We start from the raw sequence: 17,453 nt of genomic DNA on the forward strand, positions 1-17,453 counted from the left end.
TTAAGTGGGGGGTTGCTTAGCCCCCCACATCAGGGGGTGAGTGCGTGTGGGAAGCCTCGTCTTGCCCCTGTGATCACGCTAAGAGCAATGCGTCAGCTGTCACTACGTTGGGTCTGCAGACGTCTGTTGGTCGGAACGTGTTCCCCGTCCATGTGTCTGTCTGCGGGCACAGCCTCGGTCTCAGCCGTGCGTTTGCAGGGCTTAGTCTCCTCTCTGGCCTCCGACAGCAAATGTGATGGCTGGGGTGGCAGCCGGGGGAAGGCCTGGCAGGAGGGGGCTCCCTCCATGGCCTGGCCAGCTGGACTTTTCACAGCCCAGTGACTCGGTCTGTCCGTCCGAGTGGCCGAGCGGCCAGAAAGGCGGGCAAAGGAGGGGCCCCTCCCTGGGCTGCCACGGGCTTGCGCTGGAGCCATCTCGAGCCCTGATCCCAAGGCTTGGATTTACATGCCTGACGCTCCCGGGATTGAGAGATGTCAGAGGGTAGGGCCATGTCTGTGTCACTTCTGAGTCCCCGTGTCACGGCGTTCAATCTTTGACGCCCAGAGCTGGCTGAGTGCCAGGCCCTGGTCTATACTCATACCTAGGCTGACTGGCTGAACCCTCACGGCAGCTTTCGGGGACAGGTCCTCCCATCGTTCCCACTTTACAGATGAGGGAAGCGAGACAGGAGGGCGGAAGTGCTTATTTAAATCACGCAGCAGGTAAGTAAAAGACCAGAATTCAGACCTGCTTGTCGGGCTCCAGAAGCTGCCATTCTCTACCCTGTCTCTTTTACGGAGTTAATTACACTGAGTGAAATATATGTTAAGCGAGTGAATCAGTGAATGAGAGAGACAGAGAAGGCGGTTTAGGGAGGGGTGAGGAGGCTGAGAAAAGGTGGTGGTGATCCTGGCGGAAGAGGGGACCAGCTTGGCACCCTGCTGGGAAGCCTTGGGGATGGGAGGGAAAGGTGGATGGGGCCAGATGGTGGGGGTCTGCAGGGCCGAACAGAGGGGCTGGAATCCGAGCCGGCTCCACTCTTCAGAGACCTGGCCACACCGAGGTGCCATGGGGACAGGCCACCTGGATCCTTCTTTGTGGATAAATTGGTGAGCTGAGTCCAGGTCTCTGGGAGCTCCTGACTGAAGTCGGGCTAACAGGGTTGGATAAAACAAAAATGCTACAGCCAGTTTGGGGTTGGAACCCCAGTGCCCTTAACGTCCTGGCCAGGGGACCTGGGGCAGATCACCTCCTACTGTCAAACCTCAAATTTCTCATCTGAATCAACGTGTCGAAGAGATAAAAGTCATTAGCCTGATGCCTGACACACAGTCCTCAATAAATGATCATCTACTAGCAAATGAGGACTTTAAAATAACTATTAGGAAAAAAAACAATTAAAAGAAAGGGTGGTGGGAATACAAGCTGGTGCGGCCACTCTGGAAAACAGTGTGGAGGTTCCTCAAAAAACTCAAAATAGAACTACCCTACGACCCAGCAATTGCACTGCTAGGCATTTATCCAAGGGATACAGGTGTGCTGTTTCGAAGGGACACATGCTTCCCCACGTTATAGCAGCACTATCCACAATAGCCAAAGGATGGAAAGAGCCCAAATGTCCGTCGATGGATGAATGGATAAAGAAGATGTGGTATATATATATATATATATATATATATATATATATATATATATACATACATACAGTGGAGTATTACTTGGCAATCAAAAAGAGTGAAATCTTGCCATTTGTAACTACGTGGATGGAACTGGAGCGTATTATGCTAAATGAAATTAGTCAGAGAAAGACAAAAATCATGTGACTTCACTCATGAGGACTTCAAGAGACAAAACAGATGAACATAAGGGAAGGGAAACAAACATAATATAAAAACAGGGAGGGGGCCAAAACAGAAGAGACTCGTAAATCTGGAGAACAAACTGAGGGTTACGGGAGGGGTTGTGGGAGGGGGGATGGGTTAAATGGGTAAGGGTCACCGGGGAATCGACTCCTGAAATCATTGTGGCACTTAGATGCTAACTAACTTGGATGTAAATTTTAAGAAATAAAAAATAAAATTAAAAAAAAAAAGAAAAGGTGGACAATATGCACAAACAGCCAAGGAGTTTAGGAAGAGAGAAGGAACCCCTGAAAAACAAAAGAGCTGACTGGGAGTTCTAGAAAGTGCTAAAAAGAGAGGAAGAATTCTTGCGAAGAGATTATCGGCAGACGGAACTGAAAAGAGGCAAGTGAACTTGGTGATGGGTCACGAGAACTTCTCGCAACTGAATAAAGTGAAAACGAGCATCAGAATTCATGGTGCGGGCCGCCTAGACGTGCTAAGATGGCTGAAGCCCAGGGCCAGACATGGGACGGTCAATGACATCCGTCTTTCACTCGCCTAACAAAGACGTATTGCGCTGGTAAGACGTACCAGACGGTGTTTTTGGTACTGGGATCTCAAGAGTCCGCAAGAGGACGAAAGTTCCTGCCCTCATGGAACACACACCTCAGGAGAGAGTCAGACTAATAAATAAGTAAAACATAGGGTATATAGAGGTGCTCTATCTTATGGAGAAAAAAATTTAGGAGGGGTCAGGAGTAGAGGTGGGGATCAGCTTTAGAGGGGTGCTCAGGGAAGCCTCAATAAGAAGGTGACATTTGAGGGAAGACCCGAAGGAGGTAATGGAAGGAATTGTGTGATTATCTAGAAAAGCATTCCCGGCAGAACAGCAGCCGGTGCAAAGGTCCGGGGGCATGGGTGCTCACAGCATTAGTGGGAAATCTAGAAGGCCAGGGTGGTCAGAGCTGAGTGATCAAGAATGATGGGAAATAAGGTCAGAGAGGTAAGTGGGAGGTGAGGGCCACCAGGGGATGGTTATGTAAGGATTTTTTTGAAATGTGTATTTGTTTTTAAGACAAAGAGAGAGACAGAATGCAAGTGGGGGAGGGGCAGAGAGAGAGGGAGACCTGGAATCCGAAGCGGGCTCCAGGCCCTGAGCTGGCGGCGCAGAGCCCGACACGGGGCTCAGACTCACGAACCGTGAGATCATGACCTGAGCGGAAGTCGGATGCTCAACCGACTGAGCCACCCTCGCGCCCGCTTATGTAAGGACTTTGACGTCAACTGTGAATAAAACGGGAGCCTTTGGAGGATTTTAACCAGAGGAGTGACACCACAAAACTTCGGTTTTAATGGGATCCCTCTGGCTGTTGTGTGGACAGCAGATGGGATGGAAACCAGGTGAAGCAGGAGGCCAGTGAAAAGTCTCCCAGTGACCACCCAGGTGCAATTATGACGCTCGGAGTGGGAGGTAATGGCAGTGGAGGCCCTGGCCTGTTTTAGAGTCGGGGTGCATTTTGAAGGCTCGGCTGACGTTGGGAGAATCATCGTCGTTATCGTTGCCGCTGTGAAGGCTAATCAGCACCTCGAAAGCTTGGTCAGGGAGTCCCCGCCCAGAGAAGCACAAGCGAAGCGGGTCCCGCTGGGTGGCCAGCTGCCAATGACCATCTCGGGACGTGGTGGGGCAGGCTCCTGGGCCCAGGCAGCCCAGAATGGGTGGCAGGCTCAGGGCGGCTCCTCCGGCCCCAGCTGCCAAGTTTCCAGCCCGACTCTTTGGTTTGCTCACAGTCGGCAGGGGTCAACAGCAGACTCGTCAGGAGAAGCTGATCCCTGTAGCAGGTGGCCCCACCTCTCCCCCGAAACCCTCATAGAGGAACCAACCTCTCCAAGACGCCCCGGCTCCCCACCCCTCCCTCTCCCTCACAGCACTGCCCAGGCTGGCCCCCTCTCTCCACCTGCTGGCTGTCATGGGCTTTTTGCTGGGACGTCCCCTCCATCCCCCCTTCCACCCACCCCACTCACAGCAGCACAGGGGCCTTTCTGAAAAATATGTCAACAGGGGGGAGTCCCTTTCTACCCTTCTGAACCGCGCAAACCCCCACTGGTCCGTCACGTCCAGTCTCAATGCTCTCCTCTCCAGAGGGGCACACGTGGCCCTCCCCACTGTCCATGGGAGACATCACTGAGCCATCAGGGCGGTCTTCCCCACTGAGCCCAAATACAGCCTTCAGACCGCGGCACCCTGGGACCAACGGCAATCGGAAAGGGGCGAACAGATAGGTTAAAACCTATCTTTCCATCTCCAGTTGCCTGTTAATGTTATGCACCTCACGTGTGCACACACATGCACACACACGCACAGCCATAGAGCATGGCTTCCCTGAAGGCAGAGCTAAGCGACTTCTTTCTCTGTCTCTCCAGGATGCCACAGAAGGCCTGGCACTGTGTGAAGTGTTCACCGAGGCTCATTCTACACTCAGCCCTGCCTGCGGCCCGGAGGCGGCTGGAAAGAGCGACACTGACAGCTGGCTCTGTCCCCTTTCACAGGTGGGACAACTGTGGTCTGGGAGAAGGCATCCCCCTGAAGCTACCCCGAAGGACAAGCAGAATCCGCAGGACAGAGGCCTGGTCACCTCGACCTCCCCCGCCCAGCGGGGGGGGCTCTCTAGGCCACACGGAGCCCCCCGGAGCGTCCTTTGTACCCGATTCCAATTAACATCTGTGTGTAACCTCGTCAACACTGGCCTCCCTCAGGATGAAACTCGCAGACCATTTGGGGAGAAATTTGGGGAACTGAAACTTTTACCCTCTCTCGACTCTCCTCCCTGCTCTGTCTACATTGACTGTTGTGTCTCATGGCAAGTTAAAAGCCGAGGTCTATGAGGTAGGGGTCAGGCTTGGCAGCATTTCTCAGTGATGCCCTACGTCCACTGCGAAAAGGATTCTGGGGACAGATGTTCTGGAAATTCTATGTGAGGTCTTCCCCCTCGGGAAGCTTCACGTTACATATAAGCACATGAAAGAATCTAACTCAGGCAAAAAGAAGCAAAAAGTTTGTCAAATTCTGTCTAACCGGGTTCTTCAAACTTATTTGACCGCATACCCTTTTTTTCAAAGTTCCTGTTTGCCTCTCTATCAGTTACCATTCATTCTGTTGTTGCATCAGACACCCCACCTGAGCCAGTCTATACAACTGAAAGGGTACGTTAGCCTTTGTGACTGAGAAGTCTAGAAGTCACGGGGGCCTCGGGTGTGGTTACGTCAAGAGCTCGACTCCACTTCCGGGGAGTTCCCCTCGGATGTCTAGTCCCTCCTCTGTGCGTTTTTCAGCTTCATCCTTAGTCTGGCTTCCCTCATGGCAGCAAAAGGGCTGCAGCAGTGCTGGGCATCACATTTGAGTACCCACTTCACAGTGGAAGAGAAGCCTTCTCTTCTCCCCATTATGTACTGCATGTTCTGACCCTATTTAGACCAAGTGCCCATCCCTGAGCCAATCCCTGAGGCGAGAGGAATGGGCCAGCGAAAGCCCACCCCAAGGATGAAATCATAGTGCTCTCTATAAAGCCCATGACAATGTCCTCTCTCTAGTAACACCCACCCCACCTACCCCCACCCCATTTTTTCCTGTTAAGATCCTAAGGAAGGTAGGCTCCCTCCTGAGCCCCGGGTATAAATCCTGATTTGTCCGAAGGCCATGTAATTCTCTTCATTAACAGTTGGTTTAGGCATGTCCTATGGAAACCAACTTGACAATAAATTTCGTATTAAAAAAAAAAAAACACAATTGGTTTAGGAATGGCTGTAAGACGTGGTTCTGGCTGATTCGATGCAAACAGAAATCTGCTGGGTGGGGCTTCTAGGAAAACTTTTGCTTTTCTGATATACAGAACAGACTTCTAGGCATGCCCCTTTGCCCACTTACCATTCCTTCTCCACCAAACCAAGAGTGAGGATTTGATACGGTAGAGGTGTGGCAGCCATCTTGGGACCATGAGGCAACCACTGTGAAAACAGATGCCCCCGTACCCGAGATGGCAGCACAGAAGGGTGGAGCCCGAGGCCTAGACAACAACACCAGGCAGCTGCACATCCCTTGCACTGCTATCTTCAGTACAAAATTAGAAATTTGTATTTGTTTAAGCCAAAGGCATTTCTTTTTTTTTTTCAATATATGAAATTTATTGTCAAATTGGTTTCCATACAACACCCAGTGTTCATCCCAAAAGGTGCCCTCCTCAATACCCATCACCCACCCTCCCCCCCTCCCGCCCCCCATCAACCCTCAGTTTGTTCTCAGTTTTTAAGAGTCTCTTATGCTTTGGCTCTCTCCCACTCTAACCTCTTTTTTTTTTTTTTCCTTCCCCTCCCCCATGGGTTTCTGTTAAGTTTCTCAGGATCCACATAAGAGTGAAACCATATGGTATCTGTCTTTCTCTGTATGGCTTATTTCACTTAGCATCACACTCTCCAGTTCCATCCACGTTGCTACAAAGGGCCATATTTCGTTCTTTCTCATTGCCGTGTAGTACTCCATTGTGTATATAAACCACAATTTCTTGATCCATTCATCAGTTGATGGACATTTCGGCTCTTTCCATAATTTGGCTATTGTTGAAAGCGCTGCTATAAACATTGGGGTACAAGTGCCCCTATGCATCAGCACTCCTGCATCCCTTGGGTAAATTCCTAGCAGTGCTATTGCTGGTCATAGGGTAGGTCTATTTTTAATTTTCTGAGGAACCTCCACACTGTTTTCCAGAGTGGCTGACCAATTTGCATGACCCAACAGTTCAAGAGGGTTCCCGTTTCTCCACATCCTCTCCAGCAGCTATAGTCTCCTGATTTGTTCATGCCAGAGACATTTCTAACTGACAAGAGGCCGAGCCATTTTTTGCAGACTAGGACTTGTGTGGGTACAGAGACACAGCCTTGGAGGCACATTTCAAGATTCATTGGCTCCCAGGGGTGCCTGGGTGGCTCAGTCGGTTTTAAGCGTCCGACTTCGACTCAGGTCACGATCTCACTGTTGTGGGTTCAAGCCCCACGACGGGCTCTGTGCTGACGGCTGGAGCCTGAGGCCTGCTTCGGATTCTGTGTCTCCCTCTCTCTCTCTCTGCTCATCCCCTGCTCATGCTCTCTCTCTCTCTCTCTCTCTCAATCAAAAATAAAGAAACATTAAAAAAAAGATTCATTGATTCCCAAAGACTTCTTGAGCACATTCTGCCCCATGGATGTTCATGAGAAAGCAGATTATCCAAACCTCTCTCCACTCCGGCAGAGGGCCGAATGTCCCCTGTGTTGCATGAGGTGCCAGGAGCCACACATCGAGCAGCAGGCTGCTGAAGGCAGCCACCGCCTCATCTGCTCCCCTCCCAGGGCACCCCAAGGTTGCTCTGGGGCTGATTTCAGGGGCCTTTAGCAATGCCAACACAAAAGCGCATTCTCCAATCCGGATGCCAGTTGGGGCTCAGCAGAACCCCTCCGGAGCCTGAAACTTACTCCCCCTTCCAACCCGCTCATTCTGGGGTCTCCCCGGAGAAAATCCCCCCAAAATAAGCGGAGAAAAAGCCAAGGACCTAAACATCATCATCCACAGCCTCATAGGCCACAGCCAAAACACCGAACAAATCTAACAAATCTAACAAATCCGTCCCATCTCGAGGGAAGGATTAAGAAACTGTAGGGGTGCATGGGTGGCTCACTTGGTCGAGCGTCCGACTTCAGGTCGGGTCATGATCTCGAGGTCCGTGAGTTCAAGCCCCGCGTCAGGCTCTGTGCTGATGGCTCAGAGCCTGGAGCCTGTTTCAGATTCTGTGTCTCCCTCTCTCTCTGACCCTCCACTGCTCACACTCTGTCTCAAAAATAAATAAACGTTAAAAAAAAAAAAAAAAAGAAAAACTATGGTGGAATATTACATGGACATGAAAATACTCCTGTGAGCAGAAAGAACAAAATTGACTTTTCTTTTTAAAGCTTCCAGGACCCTCCCCTGCCGGAGCTCATTGCTGTCGTCTCCCCTCCAGTAAAGCGGCTAATCAAGGACTTCCTAGAGCCGGTGACCCCTTTTGCACCGGGCCAAAATAAAAACCAGCTTCCAATCCTGGCATATTTGATCAGCAGCTTGAAATTGTTTCAATAGGCAAAGGGAGTGGTGAGGAAAGGGAAGATCAACACCCTATTTTTAAACGCTGACGTAAGCTTACAGGAACTAAATTCGAGAAGAGGTACACACCATTCTAGGCCTTATGCAAATCTATGCAAATGAAACACGGTCCCTGGCTAAGTGAGAATTCTGGGCCTGAGCTCCCACCTGGAATCTTGGGTCTCCCGGAGCCGGCCGGGAAGAGAGGAGGGGGGAGGAGGGAAGAGTGGCGACCCCCATTCACTGAGCACCTACTAAGTGTCTGGCTCGCAAGTCAGTTTCACAGCCTGGAGCTCCTCTGCCCCACCTCTGAGCACACCCGGAGGTATTAGTGAGATGATTTCTCCCCCACTTGGCAAGTGAGTCAGATGGGGCTCAGAGAGGGAGATGATCCGTGCAAGGTCACAGAGGGACCAGCTGAGTCCATAAGCCGGTGGTGCCTGGGACCAGGCTAGGCGGTCCTCGGGCACCGGAGGTGGGATCTCTGGCCCTCCAGTCCTCCGGTCCTCTAGTCCTCAGTGCGGAGGAGAGAAGGGAGAGGCAGTGCCATTAGATATCCAGGCAAGACATGTGTACAGACGTTCCCTGGCCTTTGCACAGGCTGTGCCCTCGGCCTGGAATACCCCACTGATGTCAACGGGCTCGCTCTGACTCCCCAGCTCACCTTACCAGAGGGGCCTCGGCTGACTGCTCTTTCTACCACGCTCACCTGCCCCTCACTCCAACCCCAACAGCTATGCCCTGCCCTGCCCTGCTTGTTCTCTCTTCATAGGACTTATCGCCTCTCTTCTATATGTATTTCCTGATGGCAAGAAAGTGCGCTCTGCGACAGTAAGGAGTTCAGCTTTGGGGTTCACCTGGGTGGGCAACACCTGGTGCATACCTGCTGTTCAAGAGGTATCAGAGGAATTAATGAGTGAATAAATGAACCTCCGCTCTCTCGGGACTTAGTTATACAAGCTTAGGCAATGACCCGACAACAATAATCACAGCATAGTTATGAAAGGTACGTTCTTACGGTTATAAGGAACATCGCTGAGCACGTGTTTTGACATTCCTTTCCTCCTTTACCCTCTTCTCGACCATCCGAGTCAGAGAATAATTGTTTCCATTTGATAGCTGCAGAGACTGAGGCTCCAGAAAGTCCGGTCCAACGCCCAGCGTCAGAGAGCATAACCGGCGGAGCCAGGACTTGGATCAAGTATGTCTGATTCTAGAACGTACTTCCCTTCCCACCACGTGATGGGGCTGGGTGGATTTCACCCAAGGAGAGGGCAGGTGTCCCGTCTGCATTATTCATTGCTGTAGCCCCCCGTGCCCAGCGCCAACTTGCTCTGGATGAGAATGGGTTAAACAAATCAGCGGTTCTCAAAGTGAAGTCTCCGTGCAGCAGCAGCAAAGTTGGGAACCTGTTACAAATGTTGCTTCTCCGTCAGGCCGCAGACCGACTGAGTCACACTGTTGCGCACCCACCCGGGAGTGTCAGAACCACAGGGATAAATGAACCGAGGCCCCCCACCTGTCACCCTCCTCCGTCCCTGAAGCGGGGCTGATCGTTCGGTAGGGTCCTGGCGAGGGCAAAACGAGAAACGGGACTCTGACTCCGTGCCGGACCCGGCAGGTGTTCTCAAGCTTCCCTGGGTCCTCCCACGAGCTGCTGGAGGACAAGTTTTCGGCTCACTTTTCAGGCCTTTGATTTTGGCCTCATCTGGCGCAGGAGATGCCAGCTTGTCAGAGGGAGGGGGGAGCCAGGAGTGACGGCATTGGAGCAGGAGGATCCATTATTAATTACCATGTAACGTTGATTAAGAGCCCACAGGGCACGGCAGCTGCAGGAGTTTGGGACAACCTCCACTCGTGCCTGGAGGGGAAAATGATTAGCAACATTAGGGACGGGAAAGATTCATCCTGTAGCAGGCCCTGAGCAAATGCCTTCAGGGGCGGGGCATTTTCTTCTCCCAGGGATCTCTCCTCCTGGAGCCGGGCAGCCGGCTCCGCGGCCTTGGGGCAGGTTTGTCGGGTGGGAGGCTGGCCCAGCGGACCTCAAACCCGCCTGCAGTCAGGGGCCGGACTGACAGATCTGAGAGCACATGTTCCTCCACCCAGTCCGAGGTGGTCCGAGATGCCCAGCTCGACCTCTCTCTTTCGAGAAAGCCGTTCCAGGCGGCTGGATCTTTTGGACTGCCTGAGCGAGAGCGGCAGACTGGATTTCGATGTCAAATCTCCTGAGTTTTCAATAGGGTTAAAATAAATTCTGGGTTTCTAGCTACTCAGCTGCTGTCGTCGCATTTAATCTCTTCAACGAAGCCATCTCCATTTTCTAGATGAAGAGACCGACGCTCAGAGTGGTCACCAGCTCAGCGAGTGAGTAGAGTAGCTGGGATTCAAGCCCACGTATCGTTCCTGGGTCCTACCGGACCGCTCAGGTGTCTTCTTGCCCCTTGTGTCCCCAAACCACCTAAACGGACTCCAGAAAGTCTACGATTATGGCCCAGCCCAGGCTATACCCCACCCCGCCCTCCTCACCCCTGCCTGGCCAAACTGTGCCTCCCACCCAGATGTAGCATAGAAATCCCTTGTCAGACAACAAGTCTAGGTGTTCAACCAAACACCTATGCTATGTTTCTAGAGATCGCTCCCTGCTGCTTCCAGAACCAAGTGCCCATGGACCGGCACCCTCCCACTGGGCCGGCTTCTGATCTTTGACCTCACATTTCCAAGAAACTCAGATGGGACTCGCCAATCATCTCTCACTTTGGAACTGTGAGAGCAGCACAGGACTCTGTTTTCTTCTGCCACTGACTAGCCTCAAACTTTAGGCAAAACCCTACCCTTCTCTGGGACTCGATGTCTTTTATGTGCCAAAGAGGACCGCTTAGACCCAAGGATCAAGTTCCGGACCTCATTGGTTCTATGATGAGTCACTGACCAAGTGATTCCTAAATTCCAGAGCGAGAAGATGGGCTTCACCGATGGTTGTGGTGCTGGTGACGATACCAGATGCTTTAATTTTTATTTTTTTACTGTTTATTTATTTTTGAGAGAGAGACGGAGACACAGAATCCAAAGCAGGCTCCAGGCTCCGAGCTGTCAGCACGGAGCCCGACGCGGGGCTCGAACCCATGAACCGTGAGGTCACGACCTGAGCCGAAGTTGGACGCTCAACCTACCGAGCCACCCAGGCGCCCCGATACCAAGATGTTTCAATGCAACCAACCTATGAGCCGGGCCCTTAACATGGATTATCTTGTTTAAGCCTCCTGCCAACCCCACAAAGTGGCATCGTGAGTGCCATTTTACAGAGATGAGATTAAAGCCCAGGGAGGGAAATTACTCCAGAGCACACTCTCTGAGCCTCCACTCCGATGTCCGTCCTGCATCCCCTCCCATGGCCCCTAAATACGTTGGCTCCTTCTGAATTTCTCCTTCTATAGTCCAGACCACGTCAGCTCCCGGGGGCCGAGCAAGTTGCTCTGTTTCCCAGGAAACCATTTTGAGCCCTGAGGACTTTTTAAGGAGCCCGCGAACTTGGGGGGGAGAGCTTTCCCATTGATGCAGATGGCTACCAATCCCCAGGCAGATAGTGAGCTCCCCATCCTCGCAGGTGTGCAAGCTGAGGCCGGGCGATGAATTCCGGGGAATGTTGTAGCGGTTTCTAACACCAGCTGGGGAGACAGGGGATGAACTAAATCAGCGGCTTTCTGGAAGAAAACAGAAGCAGAGAGCCAGACCGCCTAGGTTCAAATCCTACTTGCTTTGCTGTCCGACCTTGGGCAAGTTACTAAGGTTCTCTTTGCTCAGTATCCTTTCCTTCAGAGCAGAACTGGTGATAGGACCTATCTTGCCGCGTGGCTGCAAGATTACACAAATTAATACGTGTGAAGGAACATTTAGCAGAACGCCTGGCACGTGGCAAATTTATAGCATATAAACTTCAAGCATTAGCTATTACTTTCAAACTTTTGCTTTTAACTTTGGAGTCCGATCTTCCAATCAAAAGTGGGGCGGATACCAGTATAAGAAGGGAATCAGGGAGAGGCTGCTCGCCCAAGGAGGTGAGGGCAGGCGGCGCAGGAGCCCCGGCAATCGTGACGTCCTCCTGCCGTGGTCTCAACACCACGTCAAGGGTCTCTGTGGCCGACGTGCCAACCACAGCCTATGCCGTTGTCGGCCCTCCACCTGGCTCAGAAATGCTCAGAAAGGCTCAGAAATGCTCCCTGCCGTCAAAACCATCCAGGCTTTTCAGGACTCTCAGCACTATGGCGGTCAGCGACCACACTTTACAGATGGGGGACACTGAGGTCCAGAGAGGAGGGGGAGCTCGCTGAAGTCACCGGCCAGTTGACGGACAGAGGGCAGAGGGGCTTTTCAGCCCCGTTTCCAGAAAACAAAAACAAAAACAAAACACTGGGCCACAGAGGGGCCCGGAGAGCTTCCCCAAGGCCCCCTCCCCAAAGCGGGGCCTCTCACCGCAGGACGCTGGCTTCAGAGGGCCGTTGTGGTCTCCTGGAAGTGATATTTGAAGAAGGAAAGAGGGGTGGCAAAGGAGAGAAGGTTGGGGCAGGGGGCGGGCAGAGTGAGGCAGCTCAGGCCTTCCAGAGGCAGAAAGAGGCTCTGCCCAGCACCACTCGCCTGGGAGGGAGGAAGCCGTTACCAGCACACCTAGAAGAGCCCCCTGCACCCCTGCCAGCCGGGACCCCCTGCTCCCTGTCCTAGGGCGGGCTCTCAGGGAAGGCATGGCCACAGGCTGCCTGAGGGGTCCTGTCTGATAGGATTCTGTCGGAGTCCCACCAGGCGAGGCTTGTAGCGACCGTCGGGTTCTAGACCCTCACTATAAAGAGGGGACACCAGCCCAGAGAGGGGCAGCAGCTTAGCCAAAGTTACACAGCGGGTCGGGGCAGAGCTGGGATCACCCATGCGACATGGGGGCCTTATCGCTTTCACCGGCATCCCAGTTCATGATAACAATGACCATTTAAGGACGACATTTTGGGCTTGAACGCCCACTGTGGGGCAGGTGCAATTCTAAGTCCTCGTGAAACAACCCCGTGGGGAAGGACCATAAGCCCCGTTTCACAGATGAGGCACAGCAAGGCTACAGCACCTGTCTGACACACAGCTGGTACTCGGGAGAGTGGGGATTATGCCCCCGGCATCTGGATCCCTCCTCTGTCAGCGGGGAGAGGACCTTCTTCCTGGAAGTTCGAGCATTAGTGAACTCGGTGATGGGAACTTTAGCATTTAGGGAGCCACTCTAGAGCTGTTGAAACCGTGTGTGGGCAGCTGCCTTCCCCACAGCTAATATTCTCACACTGGCTACAGGAAAGTCAGAAAACTGTTTTTCCCAGCTTCCCTTTCGGGCCCGGGGTAGCATGGGACACGGATATGGTTGATGAGATTTAGGCAAACGTCTCAGACACATCATTTCTCCACAACTAGAAAGTCCTTTCTTGGGTACTTATTCCTTCCCCTTCTTCCTCCATGGAACAAAGATGCAACGCCAGAGACCTGGCAGCCATTTTGGAACCATGAAGAACCAGGGAGGAAACCAAGGGCTACACGCTGAAGGTGGCAAAGGAGTAGTGAGTAGAGCCCAGGTCCCGAGAGCCACCCTGGACTTCTTGCCATATAAGACAAGAAGCACCAGCCCGATAGTCAGGTTTCTGTTATTTGTAGCTGCGTGCATTACCAATTCTGCTAATGGTGGGAGCGAGATGGGACCGCAGTCCCGTGTGACCCCAAGTCCATGCTCTGTCTGTGGAACCCCACGGCCTCCCAGGGGTCACCCTTTCCCTCTTCCTCTCTCTCCCCAAAGGCGGTAGCCACAGGCCTCTGCCCGGATCAGGGCTCGGAAAAGGCTTCCGAACAATCAGTCACCCCTCGGGCCACACCCTTGAGCCACCAGACCAACGGACGTGAACCCACTTGAGGACTGCCAGGAATGGAGAGGGGGTCTTGCCCTGAACCCACCAACATGACAATTCCAGGGTGTCGAGTATCCAGCAAATTGGACCTCCAGGCACCCCATTTGAGTTGGCCCGCAATTCCCCACGGCACCCATCCTTCGTCTGACTATTGAACAAGTATTTATCAAGGGCACGCCAAGTTGCAGGTGCTCCCAGGTGAACCAAGCCTCCAGTCCCCGCCGGCAGAGCTCACATCCTAGCGAGAAGGCAGACAAAAAGCAAGCCAGCAGGTGTAGCCCTCTGGTTACCACCCCTCGTCCTTACCAAGCACTTGGCCGTTGACGTTGCCTAACTCCATCCCCCTCAACGACCCTGCCAAGTCGGGACCACGTTCTGGTTTTACAGAAGAAACAAAGACGCCAGACGGACACTAAGCTGAGACTTCCCCAAGATCACCCAGCCGCAGAGGGGTTCGAACCTTGGTCGGTCTGGCCTCAGTGGCCCTCCCTCCCGAAAGCATGTGCTCTGTTCACCAGAACGATCAAAGCAGGTCCCTCCGCCATGTTGGCGCCTGATGGTTCTTTAATTATTCATCCCCGCTGAACACCGGCCCAGGGCTTCAGCCATGCTGTCTGGAGCTCACCCATGGGGGAGCCAGGGTAATGAGTCCAGACCTGTCAAGAAGTTTGGAATCTGTCTGCCCACAAAATGTTCCCTGGTCCTCCCACACCAGCCCTGCCAGGCACAGTGGAGTATGGGCTGGGTTTGCAGTTTTGAGGGCTAAGACCTCTTGGCCCGATCTCCATCCCATCCAGCCCAAGGTCTTTCAGGCTTCCAGCTAAGCAGAGGAAGTTGGGAGGGAGGGTAGGTGAGGGGTGAGGGTGGGGGAGTCATTTCTTGAGGGCAACTGGGGCAAGGCAGTGGTTCAGGGGTCCAAGAAGCCGCCAGATAAGAAGATCTCCACATGGACAGAGTCAAACAGACCTGGCTTAAATCTTGGCTCTGTCAGTGGCTAGCTGTGTGTCCTTGGACAAGACACTCACCCTTTCTGATCAGGTACCTTGAATATGAAATGGAGATTCATCCATCCCATGAATGGGCACTGGGGCCCCCAGCGTGCTCTAGGCACCGGGGATACAGCAATGAAAATAGCAGACAAGCCGCTGTCCTCACAGCAGGGCTTTTGTAAAGACTGGAATGCATAGATAGCATTGTGGCCCATATTCATAAGGACTCAGGACCCGGTCGTTACTACTTTACTTATTATAAGAGAACTTAGGCTTTACATATACAACTATTTTCTATCCCCCCCCTCCCTCGATGATCATTTTTACCACAGCATTTTGGCCCCCGCACACCTGTGCACGCGTGTGCACACACGGACAAAAACACCAACTAGTTTCAGAGAATTTATTTCCTCCTTCAGAGTTGCTTTGGACACTCATATCTCCTACCCTGTGAGGTTTTTGTTTTTGTGGCTCATTCGCTTCCCCTCTGTCCCAAAGCTTCCTAACTTGTCCTACCCTAGTGTGGCATCTAGCAGGGACCAGGGACTGTTTTCTTCACACGCGCACTCACTCGCTCACTCACTCATCTATCCATCCGTTCGTCTATTGGGCAAATATTCAGTAAGTCCTCTGGGGTGCCGGGTCCTGCTGTGACAGAGACAGAGCCTCACGGGATTTATATCCCCAAAGGGAAGACAGACAACAGGCGGGCAAAAAGTATGCTATCCCCCCAGGTGTGGAGGCTACAAGAGGGTGAGGCGGGAAGGGCCGTTCTGAATTGGCTGGGGAAGGAAGGTCCCCCTGCGGAGGTGACATCTGAGTCCCACGGGGTAGCCTGCCCTGGCTTCCCAGCCGGCCACCCACAAGTGGTCAGGCAGAAACACAAAAACAGGCATTGATGAAGCCGGGAGGCTCCCTGGACTCCTCAAGCTCCTAGAACGGGGGCTTGAGAGGTCATCTCAGACTCCAACCCCTCTCCGGAGAGTTGGGAGAACAGGGAACAGAGAGGGAAGGGGGTTTCCCAAGGTCACAGAGCCAGCAAGGGCACGCGTCCTGACTCCAGCCAGTGCTGTCGTCACAAAACCACTCACTGCCTTTCTGGACGTCACATCAAGGGGTCAGGAAGATCCTGGGAGACACAGAGGATCACACAGGCTCGGGGACAATCTGGAGACAGAGAAACTCAAATTGTCCCTCCACTGCCAGCCACGCTCGTCCTCCTGTTCAGAGAACCGCAGGAACCCACAGCGAGCAGCCCCCATCCTGGCTCTGCATCTGGGAACCATGGTTACAGCTGCCTTTTGATGGGCAGGGGATCTGGAACGCCTCGGAGCCGCCCCCTGGCTCCTAGAGGTTGTGTAGAAGCCGGAACGAGGTTCCAGGGGACAAGCTGGAGGTCACCAGCCGCCCTGGGATGCCACCCCCTTCACCTTCCCCTCCCGAGCCGATCATCCGGGCACCCGACACCACCGCGAAATCCTTTTTAGAGCCCGAATTAAAAATAAATTTGCAAGCACATAACCAGATGTTACATGGGGAAAAGATAAATAACTCAGCCTGTCAAGGAACTGCCTCATCTCAGTCAACCCTCTCTCTTTCACAAGGTTTTAATTTTTAATTTCACAGCGGTAACTATAGCAACCTGCAAAAATAATATATTCCAAAGCAAAACAACTTTCTTGGCTCTGGCTTGGCATCTCCATGTTCCCTCCTTCCCTCCTCTGTACCAACTTCATGCAGGTCTGTGCCCAGAGTGGATGAACGTTCTCAGCTTTGAACTCGTTTATTCATGAAGCAATTCATTCATTCATTCATTCATTCATTCATTCATTTGCAAGTATCTCTTGCACCCAGATCCACGCCACTGCTGAGTTCCGATTACAGGATGTTGGACAGTGGGTTCAGAATCGTGAGGGACGCCATGTTATCTAACGTATTTGGTTCCTAAGTTTTGAGTAGATAGGAGCAAGAGTCTGGGTAGCACGGGACACCTGTATTCACTGGAAGCCTAATTTGTCCCAGGGAGAGTACTGGGCTTTGGGGCGAGAGAGCTGAGGAGGACTGAGCCCGCCCTCACGGAGCCCAAAGCCCTGTGAGGAAGACAGGCATATAAACAGATCATTGCAATAAGGTAAGACAAGTCTTGGGTAAAAGGGATGAATTATGTACAAATGGGGCCCCCAAGAAGTTCAATGTCTAGGGTGGTCTGGGAAGGCTTCAGAGAGGAGGTGACTCCTGAGATAGGTCTCGCCGATGAGTAGAAGCTTCCTGAGTGCCTAAGATAGAAAAGGGCACGCCAGGTAGGTGGAACAGCGTGTGCAAAGGCAGAGGCACGGGAGACAGGTTGGTGGGGCCCACACACAGGGCGAGGGCTGTGCCTCAGTGGGACGCCGGAGACACCAGTGGAGAATAATCAGACAGAGCCTGGATCACTGCACTGAGGACCTGGGCTTAGAGGATAAGAGAAATCAGCGAAGTAGGGGGGGTGAACGAGACATATGTTGGAAAGTGACTCTGGGGACAAGTGCGGGGAATGGATTGGAGTGGACAGACGGAGACAGCCCGAATGCAGCGG

Source organism: Acinonyx jubatus, chromosome A3 (genome assembly GCF_027475565.1).
Source record: "Acinonyx jubatus isolate Ajub_Pintada_27869175 chromosome A3, VMU_Ajub_asm_v1.0, whole genome shotgun sequence".
In the NCBI taxonomy this organism is placed as follows: Eukaryota; Metazoa; Chordata; class Mammalia; order Carnivora; family Felidae; genus Acinonyx; species Acinonyx jubatus.